This window comes from Camelus ferus, chromosome 17, assembly GCF_009834535.1.
Source record: "Camelus ferus isolate YT-003-E chromosome 17, BCGSAC_Cfer_1.0, whole genome shotgun sequence".
Taxonomy (NCBI): domain Eukaryota; kingdom Metazoa; phylum Chordata; class Mammalia; order Artiodactyla; family Camelidae; genus Camelus; species Camelus ferus.
This window is the reverse complement of record NC_045712.1, coordinates 35,506,498-35,526,752: the sequence shown is the minus strand read 5'-3', so window position 1 is coordinate 35,526,752 and position 20,255 is coordinate 35,506,498. Positions and strand designations below refer to the sequence as shown.

General features: G+C 48.2%; 2 protein-coding genes across 11 annotated transcripts in view; both read right to left on the bottom strand.

The window, feature by feature from the left end:
• ATG7 (autophagy related 7) overlaps positions 1–6,828 on the bottom strand; it is a 307,849-nt gene extending 301,021 nt beyond the window's left edge. The window contains exon 1 of the mRNA XM_032458967.1: positions 6,806–6,828. The gene's annotated coding sequence lies outside the window, so the exon portion shown is untranslated. The remainder of the gene's footprint in view (positions 1–6,805) is intronic.
• HRH1 (histamine receptor H1) overlaps positions 1–20,048 on the bottom strand; it is an 88,262-nt gene extending 68,214 nt beyond the window's left edge. For 5 of the 10 annotated variants that reach the window (XM_032458976.1, XM_032458973.1, XM_032458978.1 and 2 more), the window contains exons 1-2: positions 6,806–6,931; positions 6,230–6,342 (exon numbers count right to left, since the gene is read on the bottom strand). The gene's annotated coding sequence lies outside the window, so the exon portion shown is untranslated. Of the gene's footprint in view, positions 1–6,229; positions 6,343–6,805; positions 6,942–19,761 lie in introns of those variants that run through there. The other 5 variants (XM_032458984.1, XM_032458983.1, XM_032458982.1 and 2 more) reach the window with 5 other exon arrangements.
• Between the last annotated feature and the right edge of the window lie 207 nt (positions 20,049–20,255).

Genomic DNA, 20,255 nt, shown 5'->3' with positions numbered 1-20,255 from the left:
ATGCAATCACTTCTACAACTGAATTTACCTATACAATCACATTTTGTCTCCGCCTTCTTCTACTTCCCATGAACTTGTTTTCAGGAGATGGTCTGATTGACATGTGGAATTCACGGTTAACCCCCAGATCAGCTCTGGGGAGCCCTCAGGAGGCACTGTGACCAGTTAGCCTCCTTCAGGGAGGCTGAAACTGAGCCCCATCAGAGGCCCTGTTAGGCCCATGAGGTTGGACCAGCCATACAAGCAGTGAGATGCCACGGACAAAGCAAAGAAAACGAGGCTTCCATGAAGTACCCAGCATCAACAGTCTCGTGGGCAGAAGCCCCAGACCCCACATGTGGGCTGGCAACAGAACTACACTCCACGTGGGCTCGGGCAGAGGGACAGCAGGGTGGAGTCACTGAGTGATGATGCTCTCCGGGAAAAGAGAAAGGCCAGCTAGTACATACATCAAGTTCTCCTGAAAGAATAAACCAAGTTAAAAATGCCTAGAAAGTTTGAAAGTAAAAAAATAAGTAACTTTTTAAAATGAAGGAGAAAAAGAAGGGGGAGCAGATGCCTTTGTAGATGACTTTACAGAGTCATCAGAGCCGAGTGGCCCCCACCCTAGCTCTGGCCCACCTGTGCTGTGCTCAGCTGCCATCTGCCCTGTTTCCTGCCAGGGCCCTGCCTGATGGCTGGTCACCAGAACCAGCGGAAAGTTCAACACAACACGACAGCCGGGAAGGAGGCCCACTGCTGAAGACAGGGAGTCCAGATCACACTCCCGAGGCTCACAGCAGAAAGCCACGCGTGTGGTGCCCCCTGGAGTTGTGCAGCGCTGTGACTCTGCCTCCGAAGATATGGAGCACTTGAGGATCTGCTCCAGGTGCAGGGGTAGGGAAGGGAAGAGAGATCTGGCAGCCGGGAAGGGAACAACAGTCAATGTGTGAAAAGACTATCTGACACCCAAACCCACACAGCTGAGAGAGCAATGGTTTGCTGTGAAACATGAAACCATTAAAACAGTGTACCACTAGCAATCTAGAAACCTCGTCCTCCTACTCTGAATGATGGAGTAACAGTAGCAACCTCAGGGCACTGTTGTGGGGATTAAGGATGATCTAAGTTAGTGCAGTGCCTGGTGCTGCAGTAAAAGAGGATCGAGGGACCATTCCGCTGAAAAACTTGCCCAAATATAGCTACCCCCGGGGGGTCAGAAGGAACTGGCTGGAGGGGTGTGGCCCCAGGTCACTATCTGCAGATTCCAGGCCACGTGTTATTATGGAGAGGGGAAGCCTCTCCAACAGGAAGAGGAGTCTCGTGCATGGAGTCAGGCCCCTCCATCAGTGGGCACGGGGGACAGAAATTCACCACAAGTATGCTGTCTGCAGACGCAGCAGGAGGAGACAGGCATCAGACTTTCACCCTAGGCTGAACCCGCTTCATCTGGGATGGGTGGTTGGAAGAACCCTACCCAGTACCCAAGGCTGGCTCTCCCTGTAGCACACAGGACAGCTGGGCTCACAGACTCCTGCCCACTTCCACCTGAGGCAGCCTGAGCCTCTCCCTGTTGGAAAGTTCTGCCTTAGTCTGAGCTGCAACCAGCTGTCCTCTCCACCCTCCACTTATCTTCCACCCCTGGGGGCCCCACTGGTGATAGGAACAACGCCCAGCTTACACAACCTCTTCTAGAGAACTGAGAACACGGCCGACCTCGTTTTGTGAGGCCAGCGTAACCCTGACAAGTAAACACCAGAAAGTGAAATCACCAGTCAATCCCATTCATGAGCTCATGATGTTAAAGTCCTAAACAAAAAGGTGAGGAGAAATAATCCAGCCAGAAAGACGCAACAGGACAATCCAGAAATGCAAAAATCAATGGAGTTCACCATGTTAACAGATTGAAAAAGAAAAATCACGGGACCATTTGAGCAGACACAGGGGGGGAAAAAAAAAAACACCTGTTAAAAACTCTACTTCCATTTACGACTAAAAAGAAAAGAAACACTCAGCAAACTGGCAATAGAAAGGAGCTTTAATTTGATAAAGATTATCTACCAAAACCCTAGAGTAAACATTATACCTAACTGTCAATGTGGACAATTCCTCTATAACAGAGAGAAAGAAAGAGAGAGGGGAACAAAAACCCAAAAGGAAAGAAAGGGTTGGAAAGGGAGAAACAAAACAGTTACTTGCACCTCCTACAATTGTATATACAGTGTTTCCAAAATAATCTACAAATACTTCTTTTTTTGAATTAGTAAGAGTTCAGCCAAGATTTTGGATACAGAATCAATATGTGAAATGCAAAAAACTTCTCCAAGAAGCAACCAACATAGCATTAAAAAAAAATACATGTGTAGACAGAGGTACCATTTACAATAGTATACAAAATATCAAATAACTAGGAATCTATCTAATAAAAAGATATGCAAGACCACCAAGGGAAAATTAGGAAAATGTACCTGAACTGCATCCTAAATAACGAAGAGAGATGCCATGTTCATGGAAGTCTAAATACTGGACCATCCACCCCTAACGGGCAAGAAAGAACTCAGCAGGAACACCTGGCAGATCAGAGTGACCTGTGCTTAAGTCCTACCTCCTGTTGCTTGTAAAATGTGTGACTCTGGGTGCTCCACCAATCCTTCTGACCCTCAGTTTCCTCACCCGTAAAACACAGAGAACCATTCTTGTCTATTGTGTGGAGTCAAGAGATAAGAAAGCACTTTGGAAAATGTTGGACAAATACAGGGATTCTCATGACTAGCATTATTATTATTACTCTTTGTTGGTCTGAGGGTGGGGAAAAAGTTCTTTCTCCCAGATTCCGCCAGCTGTGTCCTTGTTTCTGCTCATCAATTTGCCGACAAGGGCATTGCTGAGTGCTTATTGTGTATGCAACATTTCCTCTTTCAGTCCTCAGAGCAACCTACAAGGTGGGTGCTATGTTAGCCCCATTTTACAGATGAGAAAGCTGAGGCCCAACCAAGCAACCTGTCGGTCATATATTTATTCATTCATTAGACATCCATGAGCCTCTTCTATGTGCCGGGAGCTGTAAGTACCCTGGTGAAGACAGACATGGCCCCTGTTCTGTTAGAACTGACAGTCAAGGTGGGGACACAGACAAAAATCATCCACGACCAAAGAGCTGGCAGAGCTGAGATTCAAACTCAGGTCTCTTGGACACCAGAGTCCATGTTTTTAACCACTCCCTCGGGGGCCTGCCTCAGTCTCCTCTGCTCTATCCTCTCTGTTGTGACGTCACGGTTTCTAACACCCACTCTGCTGGCAGCAATAAGTCTCAATGGGTCTTGCCATCCAAGCTGCTGCACAAATTGAGAGCTGTCAGCTTCGATCCTGGCCCATGTGATCCTCGTGCATTATCACTGGAGAACGACAGCAGGGAAGATGAATGCAGAAGAGAGCAGAGGCATCCCGCACCGCCTCCCCCCAGCATCAGCCGCATTGTTCCCAGTGAGTGTGCGCCCGAGTCCTCTGCCACCATTAATGGCAGAAGTGAGTCACTTATAAATAAGATACAGGAGCTTTATTATAATTATACCCCAAGATTCAGAAATGCTCGGCGTCACTGTGAAAGGGAGGGCAGCAGGTGACTGGGGCTTGAATGATCCTCTGCCAGGTACGTCTTTCAGATAAAACGTCTTGGATCAGGAGCAATTATAGCTAATGCCCAGCCTGAATGCTAATGAGAATTACTTACAATTGCATGTAACTCTTTGTCATTTATACTATCTGCCTCTCTTTCCTTCATTTCTCTTCTTTTCTATCTGGGCTTTAATCCTGAGAAATCGATAGTAGAAAATACGCTTAATGGCCATTTTGCAGGTGAGGAAACTGATGGCCAAGGTCATTCAGCTCAAAGAGCCAGGGCCGGGGTTCTAATCCTGACCTTTTTTCACACCACTGTTCTGTCTTTAAAGAAAAAAACAATTCAGCACTCTGGATGTGTCCTCTCCACCTGGACAGTGCACAGAATACCAATCTGAAAGGCAGCAGGGGGCTGCGTGTTCTGTGGACTTCTTTGCTTTGGTGAGGACAGGGCAGACCTTATGAAATGAACTTCAAACCTACCCTGTCATCCCACAAGCACCAAGAGGCCCATACTTGTCTCTAAAAAGTGGCCATGAAGAGAGAACCTTCATAAGGAGAGTCTTTCTCCTGCCCACACAAGCTCGAAAACTGTCCCAAATCCACATCCCTTAGAACGCCAGGCTACAGAGTGAAGGACTGAGGTTAGCCTAATAGTGATAACTGTGGCAATGCCTGGCGTTTGCCGATTGCCTTGTAGAGCACCAGAAGTTTAAATAAGCCTGCACTGAGACTTCAAGTTTTAGGCTATTGAAAGCTTGGACCTGCACGAAGACTTCTCACATTACATCTAACACTAGACTACTCCCACTTGACAGACGAGAAAGCAAAAGTCCTATGGATGTTGGGAAGCTGACAGTTGGCAGAGCCAGGCTACAAAGCTGGGCCTGTTTGACCTTAACAGTAGCAATAATGACAACTAACATGTGAACAGCACTTTTACATATTACCTAGCACCATCTAGGTGTTTTATGCACAGGAACACAATTAGTACTCTTTCCACCCAGTGAGGAATGTGCTAGGAATACTTCCATCCTAAAAATGGAGAAGCTGAGGAACAGAGAGGTATAGCAACTTGCCCAAGGTCACAGAGCTCATAAGTGACAGCATCACTGGGATCGGAGTCAGCTCCAGAGTCCACACTTTTGCTCTCTGTGCCATACTCCTCTTTGTTACAGAGGCCACACCATTTCTGCTAGGCACTCCTTGACTGTAAAAAGGAAAGTGTAAACAAGAACCAGGAATTCTGAGTCTGAGAGGAGGAAGTTCAGATACAAGCCCTTCCCACCTCAGACACTCAGCCGCTGGCCAGGAGGGCCCACTCCCAGCCCAGCACTACCCAAACTCCTCTGTGCTGCAGGGGCTTGGAGGCAGCTCTGGCCTCCACCCAGCTCTGAAATAATGTTTGGGCAGTGCAGGACCTTCTCCACTCTGGAACAATTCTCTCTCATACTTGAAAATCATACCAGGCTTCCCTACAGACTTTCCCTCCACCAGGGGAAATACTTCTTGGGACAGTGGGGCAGCATCAGGCAGCCTCAGGCTGATATGTGAGGGTCCAGCCAGCCCCGAGTCATATTAGAGAATTTACCTGGGGCTGTCAAGAGTTCCTGTGACTGATAACCGGCTCAGCAGCAGGCCTCCTGCATGGCAGCTATCCTAGAGAAAGGAGAGCAGTGCAGCGGCATCGGGGGCCCTGTTGCCTGGCATCTCTCTATTTTACCCTTTGCTGCTGCCAGCCGCAAGCAGCAAGGACCTAAGGTCCCATCTACAGCCTAAGTTTCACTGATAATGTGGAGGGAGTCAGGTAAGACCAGATGGACAACCTCCGGCAAGTTACTTAACCTCTCTGAGCCTCAACAGGCTATCTGTTCAATGAAGTTAGTAATACTAGTGCCTGCTTTGCAAGGCTGCTGTGATAACTAAATGTCATCATGCATCATGGTACTCTCACGGGTCCACCATCTCTCACTCTCCCAAGTCTCTGCTGGTTCCTGGCTGCCTCCAAGATTAAGCCCTCCGGATCAGGCCTCCCCCACCAACTCCACCTGTGCCCCAGCCACCGTCATGGAATGAATTCCCCAAGCACCTTGCAGCCAGAGGACCTTGCTCACACAGTACTTATTCCCAGCACTGGTCCCTCATCACTGGGCTCCACGCCAGAGGTGGGAGCCCCCTGCAGGAAAACAGCGACCCTGCCTGGAGCATCTCTGCACTGACAGCTCCCAGGCAGAGCAGACACCTCAGAGAGATTAATGGACTGGGATAAGGGGTCTCCTTGGGCGGCAGGGGTCAAGGGAAGGTGAGAGTCATCCAGAGAAGGAAAGTGGCTTTGGTGAAGAACTGCTGCGCTCCAGCTTCTGCTCCTGACTTCCTTGCCTCCTTCCAGAAAAATGGAGAGTAATTTCCAGAATTTGGCCCCTCTCAACCTGAAAGGGCAGCCCCAAGTGCCTTTGCCACCAGAATCCACTCCCTGACAGTAATAGCCACCCATTTTCCCAAAGGATCCTCCTTGAGGCGCAGTGAGGAGGAGGTGGCCCGCCCCGCCCAGATTTGCAGCCTGGCTGGAGGAGAGCGCTGGTCTTGGCGCTTCCCACACCCGACTTCTGGTGACGCTGAACCCGGGGCTCACCTGCATGTGGTTAAGCGGTTTGAATCAGGCTGACTCGGGGTCAAAACCCTGGCTCCCTCCTTGACTCAGTGGTGCGCCTGGGCACAACTTCACCTCTCTGAGTCTCTTTCCTCCTGTGGAAAATGGGTATAATAATACCCGGTTCATCGAGTTACAGGGATAACCGAAAGAGGTCATGGATGCCCAGTGCCTGGCACAGTCAACGCTTTCAACAGATGGGCTGGGAATGCAGCGAGCATGAGACTCAGAGCCTGGGGCAGCTCTGGGAAAACTGGAGACTCGCCCTCTCCGCGTGGGAGCTCGAGGCAGACGCTCGGGGCGCGCACCCCGGCGAACCCGGGTGAAGCCACAGGTGTCTGCCAGTCGGGACAGGGGTCAGAGCTGAGCATCAGACAGGGTGTCGCGGAGCCAGCCGTGCCCCGGGACCCTCCCCACGCAGCCCACGTCCCTAGGACCCCCGAGTGCGCCCAGCCCACGCCAGCGGCTCCGGGGGCCCTGCGGCTCCGCCGGGATGCACAGACCCAAGCCCAGCCGCGGCCGCGCTCCGGCCCCTGCCTGCGCTCCGCTCGGACTCACCGCTCCGACTCACCGGCGCCGGCTCCGGGGAAAGTTTGGTGGCGCGGCGGCCGCGGCGGCCAAGCTGCTCGGTGCTCGGCAGCGGCGGGGGCGCCGAGGGAGCGGACCGGGAGGCGGGGCGCCGGAGGAGGAGCCGCGCCGAGGGGGGCCAGCCGGGAAGGAGGAAGGAAGGCGGAGACCCGGGCCCCGGGCCTGCAGCGCCCCCGCCTCCGCGCTCCTCGGGCAGCCCTCACGCCGGGAGAGGGCGCCTCGGGCTCGGACACCTTCCACACCCGCCCCGGGGTCGGAGCAGCTCAGGAAGAGCATCCTAGCCTCAGACTGCGCGGTGGGGAGCCTCCTCGGGACGGGAGGGAGAGGTGAAAGGAGGGTCAGAACCTTGGCGAGAACTCGCCGCCTCCACACCTGAGGGCACAGACTGAAATAGGTAAGTCAAGATAAAGAAGCAAAGATGAGGCGCTGTTTGGCAAAGTGAATCACAGATCGACTGACAGACGAAGATTCACAGTGATACCCCCCTTCGCCTTAACCCTAACAGAGGCCAAACTAGGACAACAACGACAAATGCCCCGCAAAGCCAGGCAGGCAGGGAAAGACTAAGGCTGACGTATAGGGACCCTATCCTCAGAGGCTCCACGGGTAACTAGAGAGACCACCACACCCTTCAGCTGTTTCTCAGGAGCCCGTCCAGATGAGCTCAAGTTTCTAAGCCAACGCGTTCCAATCAGCATCCTGAAGGGTGAGGGTGGGGGATGTGTTTCCCTCTGAACCTCTACCCCTGACTCTGGGAGCCTGAGAATTCTCACCCGCTGCCTTCATTTCCAGAGCACGGGGGAGAGAGGCAGACTTCTCCCTCTCTCTTCAGTGCCAGGAAAACTCCATTTGAACCTCTAACTGGTACCTTATCTCAATACTTCAAAAGAGAACTCAGAGGGAGAGGAGGGTGTCTGAGAAGGAGGGAACTGGGGAGGGGTGGCTGGGTGTGGGTTTGGAGGTATTTCCTGGGAGTATCTTAGCCTCCTCTGAGCAGAGGGAGATTCTGCTCAGTGGCGGTGAAACCGTGTGGAGCTAACTGAGGCCCAGCTTCACGAGCTGGGTACGATACGTGAATGCTCCCTCTTTCCCGCCTCAGGGTCCACATCTGTAAAACGAGGGTTAATAGAAGCAGCTGCCGCTGTGCCATACCCTCTTCTAAATGCTACAGGTGCTTACTCATTAACTCCTCACAACACCCTGAACAGGGAGGAACTATTATCACCACTCTTTAGTGGAGAAGAAAATGGGGGTACAGAGAGGTTATGTGACTTACTCAAGGTCACATGAGAGAACTGAGAATCCAGCCTATGCAGCCTGGCTACAACATCTAAAGCTGTCGTTACTGAAATATAATCTTCATCTCAGTGGGGCTGCTGGGAAGTTCCACGAGGTCATTTCTGCAGAGGCCTTAGTAAGTGCTCTATGACCCCGAGCCTGTCTACAAGGTGGAGATTAAAGGGCTGGTGATAATGCCCAGAAATCCGAGACTTGGATTCTGGGTAACTGGCAGGCCATGTTCCTGTCCTGGGCACCAGCTCTGACCTTCATGAATCTAAGAAGCATAGGATTCCCCGTTTGTTCCTCTGACCAGCCCCTGCACATCAACTAGCCCCACAACCAGGACTCACTCTGAATCCACAATAAGCCCCCTCCCATTCCCTGGTGATTCTCCAGGGTCTCCATATTTTACACTTTAGCAGACTAATATACCCTTTGGAACGGAGTTAGTACTTGTGCAATTGTTATAAAGTCTAAATGCATTTCTGTTCTTTCCAACTGTAGAGCTGGTAAGAGCAAGGGGTAAAAAAAAAAACAAACCTCAGAAATGGCTGGGTCCCTACCTATCCCTTCTCTCTTTCCTTTCTGCAATTCAGCAAAGACTTGATTATTTGGAATTCCTCTCTGAAGTTTCACTTCCTGGGCCAGATTTAGGAATGCTAAGCCCACAGCGATTGGGAGTTTTAGAAACATCAGCCATTTTAGAAGCTGTATGTCAGACATTGTTTGAAACCCCTGGCGACCAGGGTATGTGTTGTTTTGCTGCAGCATTTGAAACGGATGTATCAGGAGATAACTCAGGCCATATCCTGGGTGTGTGGGGTGGAGAGGAAGTAGGCAACTGCCTAACAGTATACAGGCAGCAGAAGAAAAATAACTGCCAGCCCTCACGTCACACTGTGCATAAGGCGCTGTCCTAACAGCGCTGCGTAATCTTAATTTACCTACTCACAACAATCTCGTGAGGTAGGTACTATTATCATCCTATTTTGCTGATGAGAAAACTGAGGCACAAAGATGAGAGGAGACTTGTTCAGAGTATAAAGCCGGTGAGTCACAGTCACCTCAAGATCAGACAGGTAGGAAGAGGCTGAACCAAGCCTGGAACCTAGTTCAATCTGGCACCACAAGCCTGTTCCTACTTTTGTGCTTTGTGGAAGAAAACGAGAAAGGGACACCCTCTTGAGCCCCTGAGTAGAGAGTAGAGGTACAGATTAAAAAGCAGTATATTTAAAGTATCTCCTCTGCCCCCTTTAGTTCTATGCTTACTTTGCTTCTCTGAGCCTCAGTTTCCTCACTTACAAAATGAGAATAATAATGCCTGTGCCACATCCAGTGATGTTCTTTTGGTTGCAGGTAACATTAAACCCAATTATAACCAGCTTAAGCCAAAAGGGGTTTTAGACTGAAAAATGCAGGTGGTCACTCTGGATTCAGACACAGTCCACGCCAGAAGCTCAAGGGAAGTTATTATGACTCTGTCTCCATCTCCTGCCTGTTTTCTTTTATCAGTTTGATTACCAGGCTAGGTGTCTCCACAGGGAGACAGAAATGGCCAGTTAAGCAACCTCAGGGCAAAGAAATTACTTCCTTCCCAAAACTTCCAGCAAAAATCCTAGGGTTGCCTCCCATTGGCTGGGCTTGGGTCACATGCCCAGCCCTGAAACCATCATGCTTGCTGTGACTGGCCAAACCTGCATCACATGCCTACAACTGGAGTGGGAGAAGGGAGTCAGCCCCTCCCAGTGGGTGAGGCATGGTTGTCTAAAAGAAAATCAGGGTGCTGTTTGCAGAATAACAGGGCATGGGTGCTGGACAGGCAGAGATGTTCGCTTCCTCTGAAGTCGTGGTTAGCATTAAACACACTTGTGTGTGCAAAATGTTCGGCTCTGGTGGGTGCTCCGAAACTGCATCTCTCCCTTCTTCCCTCTCCTCTAGGAAACAGGATTCATGTCGCACCAAACCCAGGCCAACTGCTTCCTTGCTCACACGGGGAAACTAAGAAGGGACTTCTGAGAGAGGGAAAAGGACTTGCCCAAGATGACCCAGCTAACCGGCCATAGAATCCATGTCTTTTGACCTGAAACAAACCCCAGTTAAAGTCTTGGCTGAGCAGCTTCAGCTCTTTCAACTCCTCAAGGGAGTTATCTTAGTGCTGGCACAGGGGGAACTGGAAGATCGCAAAGTGCCTAAGACCCAGAGGAAATAATGCCACTCCCACAGTATCACCACCGTGCACCAAGCAATGGACCAGTATATCTGGCAGGAACCAGTCCAGCTCCCCACCCATCACACTTATAAACTCGGCCATTTCCTCTGGGGACACTGCACTCTGGGTGCTGAGAGAGCCAAGCAGGCATTTTTCACAGCTGCCTGAAGTAGGCAAGATGGCTCTTCCCTTGTTTAATTTCCTGCTCAGTTTGTGAGAGCAGATGTGCGTCCTTTAGGGCTAAAGGGGACCAAGTAGATTCAAAGTTGTCAAAACTGACCCTTTCAATTTGGCCCTGACTCAGTTTAAAAGTTTCTGGCCTTGGCCAGGGAGTCTGACTTCTCTACTCTAAACTTAGCTAGCCTGGTATGCTGGGAAGCTCTCTATTTAAAGGAAGGGGAGCAAGAACGGCATACATCAAGCTAGAATGGTAAGACTGCTCCCTCCAGCCCCTTAAGTAAAGCACTTGGGTTTGGGGTACACCCTGCCACAGGGTGTGTACAATGATACAGCCTTCCTGGAGGGTAATCTGGATTCAGATGTTGAGAACTTTAAAAATGTTCAGATGATTATTCCATACTCTAAGAATTTCTCCTGAGAAAATACTCATCTATATCCCTAAGATATGAATAAAGGTGTTCATGACAAGATTGTGTATAATAGTCAGTGTGAAAATAATCCAAATATCTAACCATAGGGGACTGATTAAGTAAATTACGTACATGCATACAGTAGACTATTACACAAATAAGACCGTATTACAGAACAGAATTATGTGAAAACCAATTAAAATATGAATGTTAAAAGAGCAATTTATAAGAGACTAGGTATGTGTAAACTCATTTTGTGAAAAAATATACCTATTTATGTATTTAAAAGCTCAAAGTGGTTGTATCAGGGATAAGTGGGAAGGAGAGAAAAATCTGTGGGTACTTTTGGTTTTCACTTATCTGTTTATTTTCTAACATTTTAAAAGTAAATTTATATTACTTTGTTAATTAGGAAAAATGCCCAATAACCTTTATAAAAAAACTTGTGTTTGGTTTCCTTTTTAAAAAGTAAGGTTAAATCAATCAATCTCTCTGGCTAGGATGTGTGGAAAGAAATGGGAAACTGAAGGCTGGGAGCAGCAGCAACAGCCGCAGAGAGCAGTACAGTGCAAGATGTTTGCACGAGGTGGCTATATCCATTTGCTGTGTGACCTTAGGCAAGTCACTCACCATCTCTGAGCCTCAGTTGCTACATCCACAAGATGAAGTGTTTGGTTCCATTATCTCTGGAGTTACTTCCAATGCCAAAATTCTACTATAGACAAGTTATGTGAGCCCCATGGAATGTTCATATATGCTCCAGGGGAACACGTAATGGCCCAGAAATGTATTCGGCATAAATTATTTTAGTCTTTCTAGCCCTGTGAGACTGTTGAAAACTCTGCTTAGCCTCTCTGTTCTTAGCATCTGCCTTCTGCTCAGCTTCCCAGTCTCTCTATCTAGCTACCTCGAAACTAGCAAATTCATGGAAAAGCACATGGAATGTCAGGCTCACCTCCACATGTTTCTCTTCACCCTGGGATCTTGATTCCTCAAGTCCTGACTTCCTAGATAGCTCTTTGATGCCTTCTAACAGATTTTAATTTTCTTTTAAACAGTTCTATCCAGGTTTTCTAGTTGTTTATTGAGACAGTTGATCTCTACAAGCTGGTTTGACATAGGCAGAAGCAGAAGTCCCTTCATGTGTTGGTAAGTGAAGTGGCTGGTTATAGAATGGTATGTACAGAGGGATCTATTTCTGTGCAAAACATGCATATACGTTTATGCAGAAGAAACTAGAGAAAGAACAAAAGCTACACTCAGCACCTAACTGGCTAGGTTTTCATTGTTTAACATTTAGTTATATTTCCAGTGTTATACAATGGACACTGAGCATGTCCAAGCTGAGTCTGACTTTTGAGGTCATTTATACCCATTTTAAAAGTGGGGAAATTGAAGACAAGAACATTTAAATTCATTTCAATTTAACAATTATTGGAGGCTGGCTATGGGCAGAGAACCATGCTGTGAGCCTCAGGGCATCCAAAGAAACACAACACCTAGTTACTTATTCCTCCACCCCAAGTGTCTCCAATGTGTGCTAGACTTTGGGATGTGAGGAATATGATGACAAGAATCTGCCCTCAAAAAATCCTAGCTGTGGAGACAGATATTCAGATAAACCATCCCAGGTTTGATGTGATAAATGCTACAGTAATGATGTGGCAGAGACTGTGACTTACCTCTTAATAGCCATTCTCCCAACATCCAACTAAAAGATTGTATTTCCCAGCCTCTCTTATAGCAAGTTATGCTCATGTGATAAAATTTTGGCCAATGAGATATAGCAGGGAACTGTTATGGGGGTTTCTGGTTAGTGGTAGTCTTTTTAAAGGGAACAGGAAATCCTCTTTCCTTTTTCTCTGCTGCTTGGAATGTAGATGCAATGGCTGGAGCTTTAGTAACCATTTTGCCTTACAATGTCACCTTGTGAAGGGAGACCCATACTAGGATGACAGAACAGATAAAGTAGCCTCGGTCACTGACAGCATGGAACTGCTCTATCAGCCCTGGATTGTCTGTCTTTATACTTCTTTTATACAAGAAATAAACTTCATACTCCTTATGCCACTATTATTTAGGATTTTCTCTTATATGCAGCTAAACAAAATCCTAACTCGTGCAAATCCTAAACATAAAGTGTTACGGGAGCAAAGGAATGAAGGAGGGAAGAACGAGTATTTCCATTCTTGAGCATCAAGGAAGTGAGAGTGGGTGTGAAGGTTGTGAAGGGTTCACCAGTGAGATGGGCGGGCATTTGGGAGGAAGAGCAGGCCATGCAGGGAGCTTGGGCTCTGGGCTGGGAACCGGTGTTAGAATGGGCTAGAAAAGGGCACAGGGGTGCTGGAATCATGCGACCTGTAATCAAATTCCATCACCATCTTCAGCTAGTTACCTCACTGCTCTGTGCCTCAGTTTCCCCAGCTGTGAAATGGGTAATAGTAGGGCCAACCTCCCTGGGTTGTCATGAGGGTTACGTGAGTTATTAAGTGTAAAGTGCCTGGCACGTGGTGAGGGCTTGGTCGGTGCTAGCTGTGAATGTGCTCATCCGCACAACGGGATAATCACAGTCTGGCCTCTCAGGGCGGCCAGCATGGATATCATGGCACAGGGCTTTGACCACAGTAGGTGCTCAGCCGTGCAGCCCTGTCCTCTCTCTCTCAGCAGGGAGCTTACAATGAATATTCACCAAATCTTCACCACGCCCCTACTCCGTGTCAGGTCCTGCGCTAGGAGGTGGCTGATCCAGGATGAATCAGATCTTACCCCTGACCTCCAGTTGCTCACAGCCTCAAGGAGAGAAAAGGAAAATAACGTGATAGGCATAATACAGTGTGGAAAGTGCAACAGTGGTCCAAGTTCAGTCCACCAACTCAGGTGAGCAAGAAAGGAAGCTATTTTTGGTTAAATGAGCTCAGTCTCTGCTGTGATCTCCCACTTCTGAGGGGAAGCCTTAATCTCAGGTAAAGTGAGACTTGCCCTTTTCTCTGGGGGTGGTGTCTTAGTTCTCGGGATCTGGCAGGGAGTGTCTGGGGCGCATCATCACTTATCCACACTGGCATCTGCTGAGACACCTTTATTCCTTCCTGAGAAGAGGTCACCCACCCATCCAGGCCACTGCCAAGTTGTTCCTTGTCCCTAAGCCTCATCCCCTCTTTGTCCCTTCAAGGCGCCCCGGAACCACCGCTCAGCCCCCACAGCCGCTGGGGCACAGGGAACTCTGTAGACATAGGATGACCTTCTGCCCAGCCACACACGCAGCATTTTTCCACTAGAGAGTCTGCCTTGAGAAGAACACGGGTCCTTTCTATGTTGTTTCCTTGAACTTATCTGGGGATTCTGGGGTCTCTCTCCAAGCTCAGGTCTGTGCCCAGAGAAGGGGCAGGTTCAAGGGTCCCTTTCCTCAGGGTTTACACCACCCACCTCCCCCTGTGCTGCTGCTCCAGCTCTCCTCACCCTTGTCTAGTCTGAGGGAGGCAGAACCTTGCTCTTAAACCCCCCACATTTCCCCATACCAATCATGTCATCAATGCACGAGAGCCTTTTCCTGTTGCCCTGAGACCCTAGGCTTTTGAAATTCAAAATCCAGGAGAAGATTCTGGTTTCTTTCTTTCTGCAGGGCCAGAAGAGGACAGTAGCCTTTAAACAACAGCCTATTGTTTGTTGTAATGGTGAGGGAAGGGGAGGCAGGAGTGTGTGTAAGGCTTCTGGGTAACAGGAATTAGCAAGAACGAAAAATAACACAATGAACTCCCTCCATGCTCCCAGTGGAATGGCTGGAATTAAGAAGGCTGACAATATCAAGTGTTGGCCAGGATGTGAAGCCACTGGAATGCTCCTACACGGCTAATGGAGACGCAAAATGGCATAGGCACTTTGGAGCACTGCTTGTCAACTCTAATAAACATAAATCTACCTCATTATTCAGAAATTCCACTCTTAGGTATATCTCCAAGAGAAATGAAAACATATATCCACAAAAGACTGCACATGATTATAGATTTATTCATAATAGCCCAAACAGGAAAGAATCCAAACATCCACTAACAAGAGTTTGAGTAAACAAATTTTGGTAAGTTCATACCATGGGATACCACAGAGCCATAAAAGGAGATGAACTACTGCTGTCCACAAAACATGAAAGAAAGTCAAAATCATTATTCTGAATAAAAGAAACACAAAAGAGTAAATATTGTATTATTCTACTTAGATGGAGTTCAAGAATTGGCAGAACTCATCTACAGTTTTAGAAGTGGTTGCCTTTGGGGGTGGGGGGGTGACTGTCACTGACCTAGAAGAGGCAGTGAGAGTGGGTGCTGGAAAAGTTCTACACTTTGATCTTTGGGATGGTAACATGTATATACAGATTGATAACATTTTTAATATTTGTGCATTTTACCATATATAAACCATACCTCAGCTTTAAGAAGTCAAAATTTCCTTAAAAAACACACAGACTAACATTTCAAAAATAATATGCTACCCTTGGTGCCATGACAGGGGTGGGAGCTTCCAGGGACACTGAGGAGGAAGGCTTTGGTAACTGGCAACACTGGGGGACAGGGGAGGGAAAGTAGTTAAGGAGATTCTCTGGCCCTTGCTATCAAGTCAGAGTGGAACCACTGGCTGAGAAAAAGATCAGAGGAGGTAATCTGGGTAAGTACTGTAGTGGCTGGCCAGGTGTTGTTTTGCCCGCCGGGCCCTGCTTCCCTTTCTCATGCTTTTCCTATGGGGAGCTACTCCTTCCTACTCTCATGCCATGTTCCTAAAGTGCGGTGACCCCACCTCTCAGCTGTAGGACATGTGACCTTGGCCTGGCCAGTTCGCATGGCCCAGCTCTCTGGTGGGACACAGTGATTGGTTCAGGGGTTGGCACATGACCCAGATTGATCCAATGAGAGCTAGTCCTGGAAATTCTGCTAAAATTCTTGAGAATGAAGCCTGTATTTTTTTTTTTCCTCCTGGGAGGGCTGAGCTGGTGGAGTGAAAGCCTGGAACTGCTGATGGCCATCTTTGCCACCAAGACAGAGAAAGCCTCCCTGAGAATGAAGCCAACACTTGAGTAAACAGATCTGAAAGAAAGAGATCTGTCTGCCTGATGATGCTGTGTGGGTGCCTAGATCCAGCCATGCCTGAAGACTAACCTGAATATTTCATCTTTGTGAGCCAGTGAATTCTCTTTTTGGAGTAATTGTTTGAGTTGAGCTTTTGCTCCTTCTAACGAAAGAGTTCTAGTGAATATAGGTTCCACTAAAAAGCTTTTATGTCAGTACAGAGCATCTATTTGGGATGATTTAAATTTTTGGAAATAGATGGTGGGATGGTCGCATGACATTATAAATGTACTTAATGTCACTGAATTGTACACTTAAAATGGATAAAATGATAAATTTAATGTTATGTACATTTAATCACAATAAAATATGAATAAAAACATTTAAAATACGCAAAGAGAGAATCAGACTTTAAGTAAAGGAAAAATAAGATGTCATTATGAAAGATGTGCATTGAGGGAGCTAGAATGATAACTGAACGAGACCTGGTACAGAGAGGCAAAGTATTTCAGGCGGAGGGAAGAGTACAAACTAAGCCTTGTGGGGAGGAAAGTAAAGAGAGCATTCAGGGGATGGTGAGAAGTTGAGCTGGCCTGGGCGGGCTGGGGAAAGGTGGGAGGGAGACGAGTCTGTAAAGGAGATTAGGGGCCAGACCAGGAAGGCCCAGAATGCCAGGGTGAGTGAGTTTGGGTTAACCCAGAGGTCAATTCCTATGGGCTAGAAAAGGCATTGTAAATTCCAGGGCTGTTTGGAAAAACTTCATGGAGAATTTAAGTAATGGCTTCTGGGACTCAAGCTCCAAGTTGGCTTTCCTGGCCACTGACTCCCCTGGAGCCTACTTCTGTCCCCTCTGGCCCTCCAGGAGCTGGATGGTGAGTCCAAGGACTGGTGATACAGGGTGTCCCTGCCTTCCATGTTCCTGGCTGGTCCATCTAGAGGTGCCAGCCAAAGAGAACTCAGACCCTTGCCCTTTGCAACCCACCCCCATACAACAAGCAGAGGGCCCTTCTGACACGCATCAAGTCTCTCTTATTGCAAACTCTTCAAAGGCTCCCCACCCTACTTAGAATTCAGCCTGCACACCTCCACACCCCTCTGTCTGTCATCTACATTCTTCCTTCCTCATCTCCCACCCTCACGCCTGGGCTCACTACCCGCCAGACACCCTGGCCTCCCTGCTGCAAACACAGCAAGCTGCTAGCATGACTTGGGCCTCTGCTTGCTGTTCCCTGTGCCTGGGATGCTCATACTCCCGTCTCCCCACAGACGCCTCATCATTGTTCAGTCTGTACTCAGCTGCTGCTCTTTGGAGAAGCCTTCCCTGGATAAAGTAGTGCCCCACCTATCACTTCCCCCTTCATGGTTCTCCAGGCTGTCTGTGGTGGTCTTTTCCCTGCTTTGTTGTCTCTCAGCCTCCAGTTGAATGTGAACAGCTGGAGGGCAGGGAGTCTATCTTGTTCCAGCTATGTCTCCAGCACTTAGCCCAGTGCCCGGCCCACAGTAGGTGCTCAGTAAATGATAATTGAATGAACACAGTCAAGAAAGGTCCTTACAGGCAATTTTGCAAATGGGGAAGCTGAGCGCAGAGAGGAGAAGAGACTTAACAAAGGCATCCTACAATCAATGTCAGAGACAGACCTAGACCCAGGACTCCTGCCTGCAAGTTCAGTTCAGTTTCTGTAATTCCCCTCCACTTCTTTCTGTCAAAAGAGTTGCTAGGCTTCAGTGACTTTCCCCTCTGATGCAAGTATCCCAGAACAGAAAGTAGTGAACTAGAAGCCAGGATACTTGGGAGCTGGATCTAGCTTCACCACCCACCCACCTTCCAGACTGTGGGTCTCCTTGAAGGAAAAGGCATCACCAGCATCTAGCATACTCATGGTACAGGAGGTGCTCATACAAGGTTTGCTGAATGAATAAGTGATTGCTTGTAGGAAGATAATGAGTGTGAACAAAGGGTAGTGGTTAAGATCTCGGAGTCTGAGCTAGACAGACTTGAATTCAAATCCTGGATGTGCCACATTCTAGTTGCTGGACACTTGGTCTCTCGTGAAGAATATACTCAGCATCAGTCTGAGCACACTAAGACACATGGACATGTACATTTTACAGATGGGGACACTGAGGCCCAGAGAAGTCACACAGGCTTTAAGTGGCAGAGCCCAGGGTAAAATCCAACAGCTGGGTGTTTTTACAAGTGCAAAGGTCTGATGGGAACTGAGTGGCCTTCCTAAGAGAGGTTCCAGGAAGAGGTGAGTAGGAAGCAGGCTTTTAAAATGGGGAGGCGTCTTAGTGGAGAGGGTGGGGCATGGGAGGTTCTGAGGGGGTAGAGTGAACCCCCAGGAGGCTCCTGGGGTGTGTGAAGGCAAAGAGGGAGTGTAGCTGGAGTGGAAAGATTGAGCAAGTCTGGGTGTGTAGAAGAGGCCTGGTTAGGGAATTTGAGTGTTGGCAGCTGGAGCACCGTGCAGAGTAAGAGATCTTGGAGTTGGCGCCAAAGTCAACCTTGTACCTAAACTGGGAAGAAGGGCTTCTTTTGCTTCTTGGGCAGGTTTTGGCAATTTCACAATTTCGTGCAACCTCCACCACTATCCACTTCCAGAACATTTCCATCACCCCAAAAAACAACTCCATATCTCCCAATTCCCTCTTCTCCCTTTCCTTGGCAACCCCTAATCTATTTTCTGTCTCTACAGATTTTCCCATTCTGCACTTTCATATAAATGGGATCAACTCCACATTATGTTGCCCTATGTGATTGTTGCCCTTCACTTAGCATAATATTTTTGAGATTAATCTATGCTGCAGTGTAAACCAGTATTTCATTCCTTTTTATGGCTGTGTAATATTCCATTGTGTAGACGTTCCACGTGTGTATTCATTCATCGATTGATGGACACAAGGGTTGTTACCTCATTTTGGCTGTGATCAAAAATGCGATGAAAATTCTTGTATGAGTTTTTGTGTGAACGTATGTTTTTTGTTCTCTTGGGTATATACCCAGGGATGGAACTGCTGTATCATGTGGTGATTCTATGCTTAACTTTTTGAGGAACCACCAAACTTCTTTCCAGGGCAGCCACACCATTCTCCATTTCCATTAGCAGTGTTTGAGGGTTCCAACGTCTCCACATCTTTGCAAACTTGTCTGTTTTTCTCCCTTTATTTATCTATCCTAGTGGGTGTAAAGTAATATCTCATTGTGGTTTTGATTTTTATCTCTGTAATGTCTAATGATGTTGAGCATCTTTTTATGTGCCTGTTGGCCATTTATATGTGTTTTTTGGAGAAATATCTCTTCAGAGCTCATGTCTATTTTTTAGTTGGTTTGTTTGCTTTTAGTATTGATTTGTAAGAAATCTTTATATATTCTGGATACTAGACCTGTATCAGATTCATTTGCAAATATTTTCTCCCATTCTCTGGGGGGTTGCCATTTTTCTAATTCATTCCAGGGCTCCCTGGGGCTGGTGGGGACCCTTAACCTTGGTGCCAGCGCACCGGACACCCTCCCACTGTGAAAACAGAGTCTCTCTGAGGGCATGGTAGCATCTCAGCACCTTTACAGCGGGTCCACCATGTGCCAGGCACTAGGGGCATAAATCTGAAGACAACATGGGCCCTTTCCTCTTCCTTCCCCATCTCCTTGAACAATACCTACAATCAATCACCCAGGCAATCAAATCTGACACTCGGAGCCCCTTGACTCCTCCCCCTCATGATGCCAGACAATCAGCCACCACGGCCATCTCCTCTCCTTCTTCCTCACCCCACACCCCAGTCTGCGCCTGTTACCTGAATGGTCTCCAGCTCCACCTTCCTGTGCGGACCTCACGGCTGGCTTCTTCCAGTCCACCCCCCCTCCATCGGTGCAGAAGCAGAGTGACTCTTCTTAAGTGAAAATCCGTCCTGGGGCTCCTCTCGCCAACAACTTCTCCATGGCTATCATCAGGAGAAAAGGCGCACAGGAAGGGACCTTTGGGACTGCTCTCCCCAACCTCTTCTTGAAGTGACTCAGCCAGACTGAATCTTCTCCCCAATTTCCCAATTCACCCCACCTCCACCTCAGGTAGAAATCATCCCCTCTGAAATAAGGGATAGAAAGGAGATGGCAGTGGAGATTTCCAAAATAAATCAGAGTGGGCAGCAACTGCAAAGGGAGAAGTTGGGGGTTGTGTGGGAAGGGGATGGTGCCGGATGAGGGGAGGGAACCTCTCTCTGCAGAGTGTCTGGTGACTCACTTGGGCACCTGTGGGACTGGGACTCACCTCAGTCACCTGAGAGGCTCC